Source organism: Quercus lobata, unplaced genomic scaffold (assembly GCF_001633185.2).
Source record: "Quercus lobata isolate SW786 unplaced genomic scaffold, ValleyOak3.0 Primary Assembly Scq3eQI_2010, whole genome shotgun sequence".
Lineage (NCBI taxonomy): Eukaryota > Viridiplantae > Streptophyta > Magnoliopsida > Fagales > Fagaceae > Quercus > Quercus lobata.
Window position 1 is genome coordinate 20,249 of NW_022154739.1, and position 19,757 is coordinate 40,005.

At 36.2% G+C, this 19,757-nt stretch overlaps 1 non-coding gene across 1 annotated transcript; it reads right to left on the minus strand.

The window, feature by feature from the left end:
- Positions 1–19,464: 19,464 nt before the first annotated feature.
- Positions 19,465–19,572, minus strand: LOC115973200. Its single transcript, XR_004087643.1, has one exon. It is a non-coding gene; the product is annotated as a U6 spliceosomal RNA (small nuclear RNA).
- Between the last annotated feature and the right edge of the window lie 185 nt (positions 19,573–19,757).

Genomic DNA, 19,757 nt, shown 5'->3' on the forward strand with positions numbered 1-19,757 from the left:
TTTTTTGTGGATAGTAATAGTTAGACTAACTACCAATGGAGGCTGAACTTTTGAGATGGTGATATTTAGATGATGTATATCCTAGAGTAGGCTTGACTTATTCTTTTGTATCTAATAGTGGTGATGACTTTTATTCCCACTGATGGGACAAGCTGATGATATGTAATTATATTTATTCAGACCTCCATTCTTTTGTAGCCAATGGTCCTTGTAATCATTGCATAGAGCTATGACTTACTTTGGGAGTATCTTTAATGAAATTAATATGAAAATCGTCGATGTTGGTACTTGGTATGAATTATTTAGATTGAATTGTCAAAAAAGAAAAATCTACAGGTACCTTTGGGATGTATTTCTCATGCTTTGGACCCTTTTGGGTTTAGGGCGTGACAAAGTTAGCCCTAGACTAACTCACAATTAGTTTGTTTGTTCTACAAGCATATGAACCTCCAATGGTTTGGGCTTCTTAGGCCACATATCTTTAACAATATTTGAGAAATTCTTATTTTACATTGTGCAGTACAATATAAATTTACATTGTAAAGATACAAAAAGTGGAAAATGTTGTAATATTTGCAAAAAAAAAAAAAAAATGTACAATATTTACCACTTTTAGCATGTAGAACATTTGCGGATTTTTTTTCAAAATAACACTAGTTTTCAAAAAATTTTGTTAGTTAGCACGTTTTCAAAATTATTTAGGAAACTAACATCTCGAGTATAATAAATTCGATTTTGGTACGCTAAATCGAGTACACTAAACTCGATTTCAACACCACAGTGACATGAAACTCGAGTCCATTAGACTCATTTTCTATCATATTGAAATTAAGTCCTACGGACTCAATTTCTTTTAAATTCCCAGCCCTCTATCTCTTTGTCTTTCTCACTCAGCCCTCACTTCTTCCCTCTTCACTCACTCCATCACAAAGCCTATCTCTCTACGTCTCTTAATCGAAACATCAACAAACCCAAAGACCCAGAGAAGAAAATGAAGGAATTAGAGGAAAACCTTTGCTTGAAGCCTTCGCCACTGCCGCCTGGAGCTTTTGCTGCCTGGGTTCAAACGCCACCGCGTCCTTGAGCCTTTACCGTCATCGCCTGGGTTTGATCTCTCTAGTTTTTTTGTTTCTGTCTTCGTGGTTTGGGTTTGTTCTTCATGGTTTAGGTTTATTCTTCTTAGTTTCTGTCTTCGTGGTTTGGGTTTGTTCTTCGTGGTTTAGGTTTATTCTTCTTAGTTTCTATCTTCATGAGTGAGAGACTATAGTTGCTGCTATGATGGAGTGAGTGAAAGACGTAGAGAGATAGGCTCTATGATGGAGTAAGTGAAGAGGGGGAAGAAGTGTAGTTGCTACTATGATGGAGTGAGTGAGCTGGAAATTTAAAAGAAATCAAGTCTGTAGTACTCGATTTCAATATGACAGAAAACGAGTTTAATGGACTCGAATTTGTTGAAATTGAGTTCTTTGTACTCAATTTAGCATACCAAAATCAAGTTTATTACACTCGAGATGTTAGTTTCTTAAATAGTTTTGAAAACATGCTAACTAATGAAATTGTTTGAAAACTAGTGTTATTTTGGAAAAAAAAAACCCACTTGCCACTTTTTGTGTATCTACAATGTAAATTTACATTGTAAGTACAATATAAACATATAAAGGTCCATAATATTTAATCCCTTAAGTATTATGTGTTAGTATTTAGACCCCTAGAAAACACAATTTGTTTAACCTGATATATTAGCCAAGTAGTTACTTAGGTCAATTATGCAAATCTAGGTTAAACAATAATAAACCATATCATGCATAGTGAAAAAGTAAATAACACAATGATATGATGACCCAAGAAAACCAATAAACAACTCATTTCAAGGTAAAACCTGGGAAGAACAATCCACTATATCAAGTTGAGATTTACAGTTCAAAATATCAATTCATAGTAAATCTAACACAATTACCAAACTGGGATCTGACTCCATAGACTTCCTTGATTTGGATCTTGTTCTCACACGAACCTCCTATTCATGCTTTGATTTTCAATATGGTTGATAGCTGAAGGCTTAGTAGCAACTTTACTCGACCGATACTAGAAATATGGATTTGATCTCCGATAGGTGCTTGTAGAACTAAAAGGTTACAGAACCTCACAAATCTCACAGGAGTAACTCTCAAGACTTGAAAAACATGTATTAGGGTTTTCCATATATACCTTATAGTGTTGGACTCAAACCCTAATCCTTCAATCGGTTCAATCAGTTGAAGGGTCTCTCTCGATTGATTGAGCTTGATAGTTTTTGAATTCTTCTTTCTGCAACTTGTATGTTCTTAAATCTTGACTTGTATCAACTTGAGCAATGTCTAAAACACTTCTAAGACTCTAAGATCTTATACTAGACATGTTTTTGTTCTCGACTTGCCAACATACAATAAAATTAGAACCTAAACATTTAATACTAAATATTTAGAACCTAACATTATGTTTTTCTTCCTTGTATAATTTATTCCATGTTACCTCGGTATGAGTACATGGTGTTGTAGAAGCTCAATACTCTTACTATTTCCACACCGAAAAATGTTGCTTAAATGTTACCTCAAGGAATGTTTGACATAGAACCGGTGCTACTGAGCCCTAAAATTGCCCTCCCATTTGTATAAATGAAAAAAACAATTCTGCCTAAAAAAAAAAAAAAAAGATTTGTTTATATTTAAGAGTTAGGTACTAGTAATTTCAAACATTGTGGATCCAAGGTGTAATCAACATTTATTAAATCTATCAAATTTATTTCTTCATCTTCAGATGATCTATCATATTTTGTCAGCTCAGTTTCTCTAAAACAATAAGTTCTTTATCCTTTCTTTTATCTTTTGATGATTCTATTTATAAAGCATCTTTTTTTTTTGGGTGCTATTTCATTAAGCAGATTATTTGTAGTGGGTTTCTTCAGAGGAGCTCTAAGTTGTGGAGGGATTTCATGTGGAATAAATAAAGGGGTTTTTGATTCGTTTTCTTTCTATAGAGTTGTAGAAGGAGTGATTCTATTTTCCAAATTCTATAATTATTCACCTATTGTTTTTAAATAAATGTTAGTGAAATTATTCTGTTGAATTATATTATCCATGTTTTTATGTTCATCACTTAAACTAGTATTTTTAATAGGAGTAGCCAAAACTTGCATTCCTCCTTGGCCAATAATTATTGGCTCAAAAGATGGAAAAGTTTGTTACCCCTTCTCTTGATTTTCTACTTTAGTCTATGATGTAGTCTTTTCTATAAAACCTGTCTTTCTAGTATAATAATCAAGCCAATCAAAGAAATTAACTTGTCTTTTTAGATCTATCACTGTCTTATAATATTCATCTCTCAAATAATCTCTTTCTAATTCATTATACTGTCTAAAAATTGTTTTCTTCTGTCAACATAATTTGCACATATTAGTAGATTCCAATAATTCATTGTTAGGAAATGGTCCTGCCACATAGTTGGAAATGGTGGCCAAATCAACCAGATTTTCAAAGCCAATAGAAGCTTGGTTCATTCACTTCAACTAACCAAGGTTTCAACTAAGGTTTCTTATTGAAACTAAGAGGTAAGTATTGGAAAATTTTCGATTTTGATTTATAAGAACATGATAACAATATTTTCCTTTATTAGTATTGAGCTTTCTTACTCTCCCTAGTCTCTTTGAGCCTATAGAAGACCATAGGAAGCAAGCATGCAAAGTTTCACCATCGTTGGTAATTACAGCGTATTCAGTTTCTTATTGTCAGTGACTATTCAATGAAATCACCAACACTATTCGACTCCCCCCAATCCAAGGAGCCCATAGGAACCAAACATGTGTTAGTTGAATGTGTATTTGAAAATATATAGCATGTTTATGTCTATGTTTATGTGTACATTTATGTTTATGGTTAGTTGGGTAAATAGTATTATTATTTTTATTCTACAAGTCAAGTTCAGAGCAGTGAACAAGGCATGTTAGAATTGTCACATTTAGGACGGATCGGTGCTTTTTTGGGGTGGTGTAGAATTTTTCTTTTCCAAATAGAAGGTTAGAAGTACAGAAGAATTGATTCATATCATGAGTAATGAATATTAAAAGTGCAAAATATTTTCATCTATATCTTTTTTTTTGTCAAGCTTTGTTAAGGACGTGATTTAGTTCTCAAACAAAATCAATTCCAGTTAGAGACTAATAAAATAGTGACACATAATTCATTAGTTAGTATATTAAACGTGAATAATATAAAGTTTATGAATATTTAAAAAAAATTCTTACAAGAGAAACCAACAACAATATAAATACATTAATTATTAGAATTAGAATTAACTTCAATAAACAATAAATTTTTCCTAAAAATCTGTCATTAATCTCTTTCGCCTTTTGACAAATTAACTCCAAATTTTGTGCACCTACTATTATTATAGTGACAGATATAAATGATTTTTAAAAATATTGTTTTCTTAAATACATACTGATGGGAATGACGAGATTACATCCCACAGACGCCTTATACAAGAGAGGCTTCTCTATGCCTTACTTGAAGTGTGTCGACAAAGAAGAAGCCAGATACATCCTAGAAGAAATCCGTGGAGGAATTTGTGGCGACCACGCTGGCCCCAGATCCCTGGTAAACAAGGTAATTCAAACAGGATACTTTTGGCCAACCATGCAGGTAGACGCAGCTGAGATCGTCAAGAGGTGCGACAAGTGCCAGCGATACAGGAACGTGCAACGGCTTCCAGCAGAGAGATTAACGACTATAGCTTCTCCATGGCCGTTCACACAATGGGGAATGGACATCGTCGGCCCGTTACCCCAAGGTAAAGGCCAGGTAAAGTTTCTGCTTGTTGCTATTGATTATTTCACTAAGTGGGTTGAAGCAGAGGCTCTTGCAACGATTACTGAGGCTCGAATTCGGAGCTTTGTGTGGAAGAACATAATCTGCAGGTTCGGGATTCCCTTGACGATTATATCTGATAATGGGAGGCAGTTCGACAGCCAAGGCTTCAAAGAATTCTGTTCAAACCTTGGAATCAAGAATCAGTTCTCATCCCCGGGGCATCCCCAGGCAAACGGATAGACGGAAGTGACGAATAGGACGCTGCTCAAGATTATCAAAACTAGGCTGGACGAGGCGAAAGGTGCTTGGCCAGAAGAACTACCTAGTGTCCTATGGGCTTACAGAACCACAGCCAGAACCCCGACAGGAGAGACACCCTTCAGGCTTACCTATGGCACAGAAGCAGTAATCCTAGTAGAAGTTGGGGTAACAAGCATCAGACAAGGAACTTTCAGCGAAGGACTCAATGACGATGAACTGCGACTCAACCTGGACTGTCTAGACGAAGTAAGAGATAACGCATCCAGCAAGATGACAAAGTATCAGAAAAAGATAGCCGAGTACTACAACAAAAGGGTTAAACTCAGGCGACTGGACATAGGAGACCTCGTCCTACACAAGACCACTACAGCAACTAAAGACCCTACTCAAGGAAAATTGGGTCCTACATGGCAAGGGTCTTACCACGTCATTCACTACTCAAGACAAGGAAGTTACCACCTGGAAACCATGGACGGACAAAGCCTCCCTCGACCATGGAACATTGAGCATTTAAAGAAGTACCACGAGTAAATGTAATAGACGAATGCATTTATTCTTGAAATTAATGAAAGAGTTATTCCTCTGATGTCTTTGTGCAGGCAGTTCTAGTCAATTATAAGGCCCATGAATCACTAAGTAACAAGATTCCGCCTTGACGGATGTAAGTTACTGACGACCACCCTAAAGGGTATGAATAACTAAGTAACAAGATTCCGCCTGGACGGATGTAAGTTACTGACGACCACCGTAACAGGTGTAAATCACTAAGTAACAAGATTCCGCCTTAACGGATGTAAGTTACTGACGATAACCCCATGGGTATAAAAAACTAAAGTAACAAGATTCCGCCTTGACGGATGTAAGTTACTGACGATAACCCCACAGGTATAAAAAACTAAAGTAACAAGATTCCGCCTTGACGGATGTAAGTTACTGACGATAACCCCACAGGTATAAAAAACTAAAGTAACAAGATTCCGTTTTGACAGATGTAAGTTACTGACGACCATTGTAGCAGATACAAAAGCTAGAAAAGCGATAAAACGACTAAGTGACAAGATTCCGCTTTGACGGACATAAGTCACTACAAGTACAACCCCCTAGCAAGTGCAAGTGACAAGAGCCCGTTTGACGGGTTCACACAAAGAGAAAGGGGAAAAGGGAAGAACCATACTTCAAATCAAAACAACACTCAGAATGCGTTCAAGACCGTCAAAACAATCAGTTAACAAATTGTTGACGAATAAACAGATCGCAAGGTACAAAAATATGGACGAGTATAAATCAACCAAAACAGCAGCTGAAAAAAGTAAGTATGCTTCATTTAAACCCATAACCACTGGGCAACTAACATTGTTTTCAAAATAATTGATTGTTCTGGAATTAGATTTACAAAAAAGAAAAAGGCCCAAAACAGGATGGGCAGCCATCGAAAATAAAACAAAAGAAAAAATTTTCTAAGTGTCAAAGTCAGGCATCAGCAGCAGCATCTTCACCGGCAGGTGCGTCAGTAGCAGGCTTAGGAGCATCACCATCTGGGGCAAAAGACTGAGCAGCTTCATCCAGAGCCATCTCCTTGTCCACCTCCTCTAGATCCAAACTCTCCATGTTGACCCCAGAAGGATGCTTGACCAAATACCTCCTGAGAAGCTCGAAACCTTTAAAATACCAACTGAAGAGTACAGTATTGTACTCGTCAGTGGTCTGGAAAGCCTCCACGGATCTGGCAGCAATGGTTACGAGTTTCTCTTTGGCTGAAAGAAGCTGCTCATCCTTCTCTTAAGTCAACTTGCGCTCAACCCTGAGGTTGTCATCCAGCACCTTGACCTTCTCCTTCAATGAAGTTGTCTCGTCCATAGAGGCAATCAAGTTCTTCTTCAGGTCAGAGTTCTCTTTCTCCAAAGCCTCCATCTGGGTTGTTAGAGATGCCACCTTGGCCTCTTGAGTGAGGTATTCGGTGGTAATATAAAGGCTCTCTCCCAACACTTGGAGGAAATTATAGAGTCGTCAAAAAAAAAAAAAAAAGTGTGGAAGGAGAACACCGTACCTGGACGAGCTTGTGAACATGACGAGAGGCGACCTCGTTCAAAGACATGTCGGAAAGAGCCCTCAAATCCGCTGGAGTGACAACCTCGTGAGCCCTGTCCACGGCCAACCTTTCGTCATCCCATATTGTGGACGAACGAGTATCAGCCTTCTCCTTCTCCTTCTCTTTGCCAGTCACACGCGGCCTTTTGGAGCCGGGAGTAGGGATCTCCTCTATTGACGTGGTTGGAGAGGCCGTTCTCGTCGTCTCAGGAGCTATGGGATGAACGGTTCTAAGGGGAGTGGGAGCGGGGCCCTTCCCGGTCACACGCACAGTTTTCTTCCCCAGGTTGGACAGTTCATCCTTTTTGGATCTCATTTTCGCGTACATGTCTTTGTTAAATTTTGTCGTCATCTCTGCAAGAAGAAAACATTTATCAGGAATTCCTAAGTGTACATAAGAAGAATCAGCACTGACGAAGATAATACTTACTTTTTTTGCCCTCAATACCGACGTGACGAAGAACGTAAGGAGACGGGTCAGGACCGAGGTTGTAGAAAGCAAGGGTCCGGGGGTCAACCAGGTCGTCCTAGTTCTCAATTGTCTCAGCGTACCCAATCGCAGTTTCGATGCGTTCCTTATGCCGGCTCTTAAGCTTAGGCTGTCTCTTAACTGTACCAAACAAGAAACAAAGGAGTTAGCAATACTAAAGCCTCAAGGGTGGCAAAATTAAAACGACGGGGAGAAATACTGACGCACCTAAGGTCGGGGTTCCCCACTGACGGAGCAACCTCGGGATATCACCCCAATCACTGCTGGATTGAGTCTCGAAGTCGTCCCCAAACACAAAGAAAAAGCGCGACTTCCAATACCTGAAGGACGAGGGTAAGCCCTTGACAATCCTTGTCTTTCTCTCCCAAGGGACTAACTCATAATACCCCCACTCCTTGGACTCTTTCAAACGGTATAGATAGGTGAGCTCACCCATCCCGATCATATCCCCATTGGAGGCCAACCATATTTGCATACAGTTGATCACAATCCTCCACGAGTTAGGCATGAGCTGCCCGGGAGCAATACCAAAGTGAGCCAAAAGTTCCATCAGGAACGGGTGGACGGGGAGTCTAAGCCCACAGGAGAAGGTTGACTCGTAAAAGCATACTTCACCTGGAAAAAAGTGGCAAGCCCTATCTTTGTCCCTAGGTAGACGGACACGAACCCTAGCCGGAAATTGGAACCTATCCTTGAACCTATTTACAGTTTCGGCGTCCAAACCACACACCTCCCTAAGGGCGTAAAAAGCCCTAACCTCCCGAGAACCAGAGACGGTGGTATCCCCTTCCGCTGGGTCGCCATTAGACGACAACCCAGTCTCGAGATCACTAGACCTAACCTCAGACATCGACTCTCTCCTTGCTAAGCCCTCGAACCAATTAAGCGATTGACGGAGCAAAGCAACAAGTCACCCAAAACCACACTCAGACAATTGCCCTCAAACACAAAATTTTCTAAAAACGGGTAAGTACCCAAAGACCCTCCTAAATGCGCAAAAAGAAATGAGATCGATGGGCAAGCTATCCTAACCTCCAAACTATCAACCATGGAAATATAGAAATCGAAGGGCAGAGAAAAACGATACAAGCTAAATCCCCAGAAAATCAAATACCAACAAAAGAAGAGAAAGAAAAGGAAACAGAGAATCAGAAACTACACTGCAGTGAAGAAAAAAAGGAAAAATAAAGGAAAGACCAGTAAGGAGAAACGTACCTCCAATGGCGGAACACCAAAAGCACAGCACAGATGATTTGAAGAAGAAGGAAGTCTCAAGAAAAAAAACGCTCAGAGTATCACTGGGGTATTTTTTCTGTTTTGCTCTCTAAAAAGTAAAAGAAAATTAAAAGAGGAGAAGTTTTAAACTTAGGCCAAAAAACGATTAAAAAACCAGCGGGAAACCCAAGGGTCATGCCATTAATTCCACGGATCAACACGCGCCACGTGGCCACGTCACGTGTAGCGCCGCCACTAAGCATTAAATGCAGAACAGAACCCCAAGAGTCACAAGAAAACTTTTCATCTTCCGTGATCGTCATGACACGTCACAGACGACCCCAGAACCTGGGGGGGCAACTAATGGGAATGACGAGATTACATCCCACAAACGAAGATAACGTTGATGACGAAGGAAGCATCCTTGACGAAGTCATCCGAAACAACGAGGAAAGCAATCATCACTGACGAAGGCAGGGGAGTCATTCAATGCAGTCAATCAATGACCTAGACAGTTACGAAATCAACCAAGCAGACCGTTGGGAACCTCTTAAAAGTCCCATTATTGGACCAGAGGCGTTACTTGAGAAAGCATTAACAACCACAACGGCTAGCCCCTAAGGCCGCAGGTATAAAACTCTCATACAGTCAACAGAAGGTACATATATACACTGACACTTTGAGAGCACATTCTGATTCTTCATCTTGTTTAATCATTATTCTAACTTTCGCATCGGAGACGTTGTGGCAGGCACCACACCGGTGACCCTCATCGAGCATACCCTCACACACCACAAGGGATTCCATCTGCCCACTCTTACTGACGAGCTTATGCTTCATCACATACTATATAAAAGCGATATGTATTTGATAGAACTGGAAAAATAAACAATCCTTTTTCCAAACTAAGCCTATCCTAATTCCATTCACCGCCAACCCCTGCCATCTTTCAAAGATTTTTTTTTTTTTTTCCTCATTCCTTTTCTAGCTAACACCCACAGGTATCCATCCTGCCCCACTCAACTTTTAATTTATAATTTTATTAAAATTTGATTTAAAATATATTATATATTATATATGTTAAATTAAAACTCATAAACATATTATAAAAAATTAATTTATAATATTACAAAACCTTGTAAAAGAATAACAATATAATAATAAAAGTATTAAAAATTGTCTAAAAAAAAAGGTTCAAACATAACAATATAACAATCATAAATTATAAATTTCTATCAAAAAAGATTATAAATTATAAATAAGTCTAAACATAAAAATATAAAATCAATAATACAACTCCAAAAGACATCACCAATTTTTAAGTTTGAAGTTAAGGCTCCATTTAAAGTTTGAAGGTTAAAAACATACATACCATATAAAAAGCTATAAAAACAAATATCTTAAAATATATTTTTTAAATTTTGAACATAAACAAGGTAGGTGCAAGGTTTTCAGACCCGGACCGTTCATTGAACCGTAAAAGGGAGAGGTTCAAGGTTTTTAAGGTCGAACCGAGGTTGAACCGGAGTTGAACCGTGATGATGTCATAATTAATTTAATAATTATTTAAATATAAATAAATATATTAAATTAGTATAAATAAAAAATTTGACTATAATAATTCAAAAAAATATAGAGATTTATCTTTCAAATATTTTATATATATATATATATATATCATAACTTTTATAAAGAAAATAAGAAATATTAAATTCTAAGCAAACATATATAATTTTTGTTAAGGTTTAATATTATACTCTTTTTATAGGGGTTTGTCTAAATTATCTTAAATCATTACAACACCCATTTCACAACCCAATAATTTGTCAAGTCCAAGCCCATTTGACTAAGGTCATTTATGAAAACTAAAAAACAAAAAAAAACAAAAGCTAGAATAGTAGCCGGCCAAACCATTAATATATTTGACTAAATAAAGAACAAAACCCAATAACCTTTTCAAAATAGAGTGGTTGACAGCAAGTTTTGAGTGGGTGACAGGAAAGCATGTCCATCACGCAGAGGAGTCAGTAGACTAGTCACTAGAAGACTCTAGAGTGCAAAGGCAAAAGCAAAATGCAGAGAGAGAGAAAAAATGCAGAAAGAGCAATCGGAGAAATTGCAGAGAGAAAAATGCGGAAGCAACAATCGGCGAAAACCATGATGGAGAGATCGAGCTAGTGAGAGTGAGAAGAAGAATAAAAAGAAATGGTGGTGTGATCTACAGGTCTGAGGTTGCAGAATGAAGATTCAACAATGGCTAAGCCTGTAAGTACCCAAAAAAGAAGAAAAAAAAGCTCTAAACTGACACGGAGAGAGGGACACGGACAGAGAAGACGAAGAAAAAAAAGAAAGAAGAAGAAGAAGCGAAAGAAGAAGAAGCAGTTGCTTCATGGCGCCACCCTGCTTCGTCCTTGTCTTCTTCCTTTTTTTTTTTTCTTTTTTTTTTCAGTTCAGATTCCATGGGGGAGTAGAGAACCGTGAGAAGCGGTCTGATCACGGTTCTCAGAACCGTGAGGTCCGACCGCGGTTCACACGGATCCCTGTTTTTTTTCTATAGAACGGTTTTTGATGCTAAAAGAACCGTAAAAGTGAACGGTTCGAGGTTTTTCCGGTCGGACCGTACGGTCCGGTCCGGATTTCAAAACCTTGGGTAGGTGCCCCAAACCTGCTTTGAGGGGAGGATTTAACCCCATTCATAGCCCATCTACTATGCGGAGTAGGTTTAAATTTTCACCCCTTGTTCAAAAGGACATTTTTTATGGATTTTTTCAGTTAAAGTGAGGCTATGAGGTGAATTTAGAAAAATATTTAAGTACCATTTTGGTTCTTAACGTTTTTCCAATGTGTCAAAACAATCCCTAACGTTTCACATGTCAATTTAGTTCGAAACTTTTTAGTATTGTGTCAAAATAGTTCTTGCACTAATTGGTGAATGGAAAAGGCTAACATGGTTAACAATGATTTAAAAATATTATTTTTTATGTCACTGTGCTTCCACGTGTTTTTAATTTAAAATTAAAAAATAAAAACAAAACTAAATTTAAATCGATCACAAATAAATTTGAAATTGAAAATTTTAAATCTCAAAGTGGCATGAATAAGAAGCCAATCCAACCACACTACTAGAAGGAAAATAGAAAAGAAAAAAAAATGTGAAAAAAATGTAGAAGTAACATGATGTTGATGTATGAAATATCTTGCTTAGTTGCTTTTTTTTTTATCAGGGCAAAGTTTTTCTTGAATTTAAATTAGAGAGAAATCCTTCTAACTCTCAGTGAAAAATTAATATAGCTATATATTTTGAAAATCAAACCATTGGATTACATGTTATTTATATTCTTAAAACACATGTCAAATTTCATTCAAATATGATGTTAATTATTATTCGTACATAAATCTATTTTTTATTCATAATTTATTACTATAAAATTTAAAATTTTAAACATTTTATTAATGATATTTTTTAAAAACCGTTGATTTTCTTGAAATTTTACAAATATAAAGGGTATAATAAGAAAATATAATTTAATAGTGAATTTGTCAAAAAAAAAAAAAAAAAATGGTCATCTCTACCCCAACTCTATTAGACATCGTGGATGGTGTTATAGATTATAAAGGCCACCAGGTCCGCTGATCCAACATAGTTTGCTAAAGGTCCACATATATATAATTTATTATTAACTAATCACGGGTCCACAAAATGGGCAAGAGTATGTGATTCTTTTGTAATGAGATTAGATATATAATTTATTTTTTAAAATATTCGCAAAATTATATATTATGATTAGTTATCTACAACAAAGTATTTTTCTCTTGTGAAAATTTCCTATGAGATGATTAAACTATTAATTAACAAATTGTCTACTTTTATATAAGAAAAGTTAACAGATTCTTAGTAAAAAAGTTTTTTTTTGATATCTTTTTATATTTCTCATAAAAGTACTATCAAAACGTTTTTAAAATAGTCTATTAACAAATGCTCTAAGGCAGTGGCGACTCCAGGAATTTTGTCCAAGGTGTTCCTATTCCACTTTGAAAAAATTTCGGGTCATTTCGGTCTATTCCAGGTGTTTCGGGACGTTTCGGTAAATACCGGCCGAAATTCAAGATTTAGCTGGCATGAAGTTTGTGCTTAAAAAAAAAAAATGTTCTTAAAATCAAAACAAATTTGCATTCTGTACACTGAAAAACCTCAAAAGGAAAAAAAGTGAAAAGAAATGAAATGAACAAAGGTAACTGTACAATAAACTATAAGTTCATTTGAAATATTAATAAAATTATTAATTATTGTTGTTTAGTTGTTTCATTAATTTATTTTTCTTTTATAAACTATAATTTGTTATATTATTGTTCCATTAATTATAAAATTATTAATTGTTGTTTAGCACAACAATAAACTATATTGCTTTAATTTGTTATATTGTTTAGCCCCATGTGCACATTACACTAAAAGAGCCACTGATGTGAACATTATTTACACATCCCATAGCCATGTGTAGCAATATAATTAAATCATTAAAACTGTGTAATGTGCACTTGTGCAGCCCGGCCCCATCCCATGTGCCCATCCACCCCCACCCCACTCAACACACAAGCATGCGCCCCTGCCAATCAAAAAATTTCACAAATAACACATTACAATAAAAGATAATTAATATTTCACCAACACCAACACACTACACACTACACACACCAACTCCAACACCAACACCAACACCAACAAATGATAAAGCCAAATTCAAATTTCAAAAAGTCAAAAACAGACAAAATTTAATAAAGCTAAAGACTAAAGTTCGGCCAATCAAAAGAGAGAGATAGTTACTGAGTTGGTCTTATTAAAGAATAAAGAGAGCGAGAGAGAGTGAGTCATTTCATAATTTTCATTTCAGACTTTTCAGTTCAGATAGAGAGAGTCAGAGAGAGAGTGAGACACTGAGAGAGAGTCAGAGAGAAAAAGAGAGAGACTAAGAGAAGTTAGCTTAGAAAAAAAAAATGAAATACCTTGAGGGAGGGTCGGCGGGAGCACCGGAGCAGCGGCAGCAGTCGAGCAGCGAGCAGGGAGGCGGGAAGCCTGAACTGGACTGGGCACGAGCAGACGAGCCGACGGGCGAGCGATCTGCCGATCTGGCACTGGCGATCTCCGTCCTCCGATCCGATGAGCGACGACGAGCGGCGTTGGCTACTTGGCTTGGATGAGCCTCAACAAGCGGCAGTTCTCAATGCTCTGTGACCTCTGTCTGTCTTTCGGTTAGGGTTAGCTTAGTGATTTCATTTTTTTTTTTAAAAAGCCTATAGTGAGAATCTGTGGGTTTGTCTTTTTTTTTTTTTTTTTTTTTTTGTGAGAATCTGTGGCCTATGGGTTTGTCTCTAATCTGTTGGGCACTTGGGCTTGCCTGTTACAATTTTTTTTTTTTTTTAGATTTTAGTTTCAAATTTGTTTTTTGTGCTTTTTTTTTTTTTTTTTTTGGCTTGAAAGTAGAACAAATAATTTTTTTTTTTTTTTATTTGAGGGTGTTCCTAATTTTGTGATTAAGGGTGTTCCTAATACAAAGCAAATATAATTTTTTTTTTATTATATATAAAAAAAAAATTTTTCAGGTTAGGGTGCTCCTAGGAACACCCTAAGCTGTACATGGCGTTGCCACTGCTCTAAGGGCATCCATTAACCAGACACTTGTAATATAACCTTTTACAAAACCAATTAAGGCCAAGTAGGGGCAGCTCTAGGAATTTTTTCTAGGATAATTATTAAAAAACTTAAATTATACAAAATCAAAAACAACAAGAAAATTTGAATATATATATATATATATATTGATATCACAAAAAAAAAAAATACAAATATATGAAGTTTTACAATGTCCTACTAACAAAATGAAAACGTAAAAATGGACTAATGAGGAATAAAGTGAGAATTAAGAATGTTGAGATGCTAACACAAGCACGGATACAAGCATAGTTTAAAAACCGGACCAAACCGGCCGGTTCGACCAGTTTGACTAGGAACCGGACAGTAATCCGGTCCGATTATGCTTAAAATCGAAAATGTAAGAAAAACCGGATTTAACCGGTAACCGTCGGTTCAACTGGAAAAATCGGAAAAACCGAAGACCGAAAACTGGATGGTTGAACCGGTTTTGCAAAATTGATGAAAGAGATCTGAAATGGAGCTTTATTTTGCAGAAAGATCTTCTTTTTTTCTCAGATCTACTGGTCTAAGTGGGTAAGGACAGATTTTTTGCTAAAAAAATTTTCTTTTTTCTCAGATCTGCTAGGCTTGAGAGAGTGACAAAATTACTGAATGCTCATTGCTTGGTGTTGAAATCAGCCTCTTGGACTGGTATGATGTATCCACACTCCACAGCTCTTTGGTGAGACAGGAAATGAGAGGAGCTGATCGAGATCAACTTCCACAAAGAGAGAGAGAGTTGGAGGTAATGGAGGACAAAACAATGAGAACGAAAAAATAAAAGTTCCTGATAGTAAACCATGTGGGCTTGTGGGGTGCTAGATTTATGAGGTGAAATTAAAAAAAAAAACAAAAAACAAAAAACAAAAAAACAAAAAAAAAAAACAAACAAACAAACAAAAACAAAAACATTAAAGGAGAGTATACGTGTGTGGCTGGGAATGGGATAGTAGAATGGTCATAATAATTAACAAATCAGTGAGTTGTCTAGTCACTTGACTTTTTGTGGGGAAGGGGCTTAAATTTTTTTTTTTTTTTTTTTTGAATTGATAAATAGTTAAAGTTGACTATTTTTATAAAAATAAAATTTTGAAACTTTAATAGTAGATTATTCCTTTTTTTTTTTTGGTCAATAATTACTAACTAGAAAAAAAAAAAAAAAAAAGTAGTATGCAAAAAAAGAAAAAAAATTTCTATATTTTATATTTTCTTAAAATAAGTTATTAAAATTCAAAATTCATATAAAAATTATTTAAATATTTAAATTATATTAATTATGACATCATCGGTTTGACCATCGATCTGATCCCGGTCGGACCATAAAACCAGTAATCAATCTCTTTTTCGGTTCTTTGTCTGTTCTGGTTTTTAACAAGTATGAAGGTACTTCATTTCTTTAAAAACGAGAATACGACACTTCTGGTGTATGAAAATTAATTAATTAATAATATATTTTTTGGATGTATTTTCAATATCTTTCAATATAATTTAAGTTTATTATAAGTTATAAAACTTAAGTAACAACAATAAAATACTTGAAAACATATCTAAAACTATAATCTATCTTTATTTCAATTAAATAAATAAATAAATTACTAGATAATAATATCATCCCTGAAAACAAAATTTCAGAGGAGTAACCATATAAATTACCAAATGATATAGAAGGAAATATATCAAAAGTGTTATAGATTTTTTTTTTAAGAAGAAAGAAAAAAAAAACATGTCATAGATTTTTTTTTTTTAAATACTAAGTATTTTTAACACACACACACGAGGGGAGGGGAGAAGGTTTTTTAAAGAAACTTACAGTGGTGTATATCCAAAAGGGTCTAACTCTTGGATACACAGCACAGACTTTAAACCTCTTTAACTCACACTCATTTTCCAATGTGAGATTAACCCAGTAATTAATTTTTTTTTTTTTTTAGAATACTAAGTATTTTTAACACACACATACGGGAAGGAGAGAGAAAGTTTTTTAAAGAAACTTACAGTGGTGTATATTCAAAAATGCCTAACTCTTGGATACACAACACAGACTTTAAACCTCTTTAACTCACACTCATTTTCCAACGTGGAATTAACCCAATAATTTTTTTTTTTTTTTTTTTTTTTAGAATACTGTAGTGGGCCTTTTTGTGGTTAAAGTAGGCTGGACTGCCTCCTACGGTATTGGATCTGAGTGTTCTAAGTAAGGAAGTTGAGACTGGTCCAACTACAACTCAACTTGGTCCGGGTTGTGCACAAACTATGCCTCGTCTGCCAGGAACACGCTTACGGCGGGCGGAACTGTTTCAAATGGGTTACGGCAAGCAGATATGATAATAATAATAAAATCAAAGACTTTGATATCTTTATTAAGGTGAACAGATAAACCTTACTTAAGAAAAAGATAATCACAGTTTTAACAACAATTATTTTATAAGAAAAGTAAAGAGGAACAAGTGGGTAGTATGTGAGTTGATTGAGAGAATAAATAAATTAGATCAAGTCTGATCCGCATGACCAAAACCAGAAAGGGAAGAACACCTCTTCTCAAAGTGAATAATCTCTTAGGGAGATCCTATCATAAAAATTAATCACTTTGAGGGAAATGGATCTGAATGGTTGGCACATAAGAACACCTTTCGTTTTAGGCAGAGAGCAAGATTTCGAGAGGAAGAGAGAGAATCAACTTATTGGTGCATGCCTGTCGTTCTAACCCTCTATCTTTTTCTTTCCTTCTTTTCTAATATTCCCTTTTTTTTATCTTTTTTCTTTCTTAATCCTTGCTTCTATTTCCTGGTTTTCAAGTTTTCAATACCGTGGTGCTTACTGTTGTTGTTGTTCCTGTACACGGCAAGGGCCTCTTTATAGTGCTTGCCGTGACCGGATTTTACTATTTTAGCCCTTAACCACCTTTGTCTAGTCTGGATGTACCTGCCGACCACCACTGGTCCGACTATGTGCCACTCCTTATCACCAGACAAAAGAAAGCTATTTTGTTTGTTTGTCTGCTGTGGCATCCTTTCCTGCTATGATATGGGTGCTTTCTCTCTCCCTATCCCTCATGGCATGCACCTAGTGGTTCTAGCTCAACTATACCCATATGGGTGGTATGTCATCTCATCAGGATACTTCCCCCAAAAGAGCCCTAGCAGGAACCTCAAAATAGGTTTTTCCCTCTCCCCACCGCCAAACCATGCCCTCTTACCTCTGACTCATGACCTCACCATGTCCTGTATTAGTTGGGTACAGGCTGATGAAGTCTGGGCCTTGCGTGTGCCTCTCTTCCATATATGTCCAAAATCTGCTTGTTACTCATGCGTCTGTCGTGGTTGGTCTGCACAGTTTGCCGTCCGTTCTTGACCATTTTCTGGTTTCCCTTTCCTTTATGGTTTGCCCTTTTCGGGGTCGGGCCTTGATTGATGGTGGGCTTTGCTTTTCCTTTAGCCCACCCTTCTTTTTTGCTACTATCTCCTACCATATCACTCTATCATTCCTGTTGCGAAATTATTTTGTTTCAATCTGGCTGGGCCTCTTTGGGCCTGCCGTTTATTCTTCCCCCAATGGCCCAGCAAGGCCATCGGTTCTTGTGTTACATCACTAGCGGGCTCTTGTGTCCCATTTGTTTTCCCTTGGGCGTCCCGGGCCCATTTGCTTTCCTTGGGCTTCCTCGGCCCTTTTCCTAACTTCGCAATACCATGGGCTTTTACTGAATTCTTTGGGCTTCCCCGGCCCAATTATATTATTTCTCATCCTTGGGGTTTATGGGCTTGCCATCAACCCCTTACTTTCTTTGCTTTCATTACTTTGGGCCTGCCGCGGCCCATTCTCACTTTTCCACATCATATACTGCCCATGGTTTGTTTTTCCTCTCTTTTCGGACTCCTTTAAGCCCATTTACCTCTTCAAGTCTCATTTGTTTATCTCATGGGCCTATGATCCATTATTTCTACTACTTGGGCTTAATGGGTTTTCTATCCATTTGCCAACTCATTTCTGTCCATGTTACTAGGCTTCTCCCTTCCACTTGGGCTTTCGAAATGGCCATCAACAAATACTAAATATTTTTAACATACACACACGGAGAGAGAGGAGAATGTTTTTTAAAGAAACTTACAGTAGTGCATATCCAAAATGACTTATCTCTTAGATACACAGCACAAGTTTTAAACCTTTTGCATTGTTAAGGTTTTTTTTTTAGTTGAAAAAAAAGGTATTGAATACTTTCCTTTAATAAATAAAAATAAAAAATAAAAAAAAGAAAAGGTATGGTTAAGACATACTCACATGACCTGATGAATAGGTGAGGATGAATTCTTTCCCTCCAAATAAACTCTTCATTCAAGATTTCAACGGAACTGGAAGAACACCTTTGCTTTGTTCTACCACTTTTGCTATGTTCTACCCTAGTTATGGGAGAAACCAACCAACTTTCATATATAACTAAGCTACTTTGTTCCTGCCAAACCAAAGAGAGTATAAAAACATCAACAACCACGGCCTATAATAAAGAATCTATATTTTATATATATCTGAAAGTTAAAATACAATATTTATTGTTGTAAAGCTCCTATTGAGCCACATCAGCAGCCATATCATCCACCTATTTCCAACTCTCTCTCTCTCTCCTCTCTCAATTATTTTTTCATTTATTGGCAGATTTTTTTATTTTTTTATTTTTTTTATTTTGCATCTCTATTTAAGTTGATTAACTTTTATGTTTTTTAGAATTCTACTTTAGATTGATGTGATTTTGTTTTTTGTCTTTAATATCATAAGTAACCTAAGTAAATTAGGCACACGCCGCACACCACTACTTCATCAGCAAATAAAGAAAATATTATAGATATTGCACTTCTCTAATTTAAAATTTCATTCCACCAAATAACAAATGCTAATCAATGATCATATGTTTTATGCGTGTCATCCTTGAGGATGGGCCATGCTAATCTTCTTTGGATTGTTACAATTTCATTGATAGCACTTAAGGTTGGGGCCTGGGAAATTATGAGTATTATTTGGGGCAACATTTATATCAATAAATGGACAACAAAATTTGTCACAATTTTTTCCACAATTAGTTAAAAGTGATTTACCATGAGTGGTGGACAATTGTTATTACATGGACCTATCTTCTTCTTCTTTTCTTTTTCTTTTTCTTTTTTTTTTTTTTTTTTTTTTT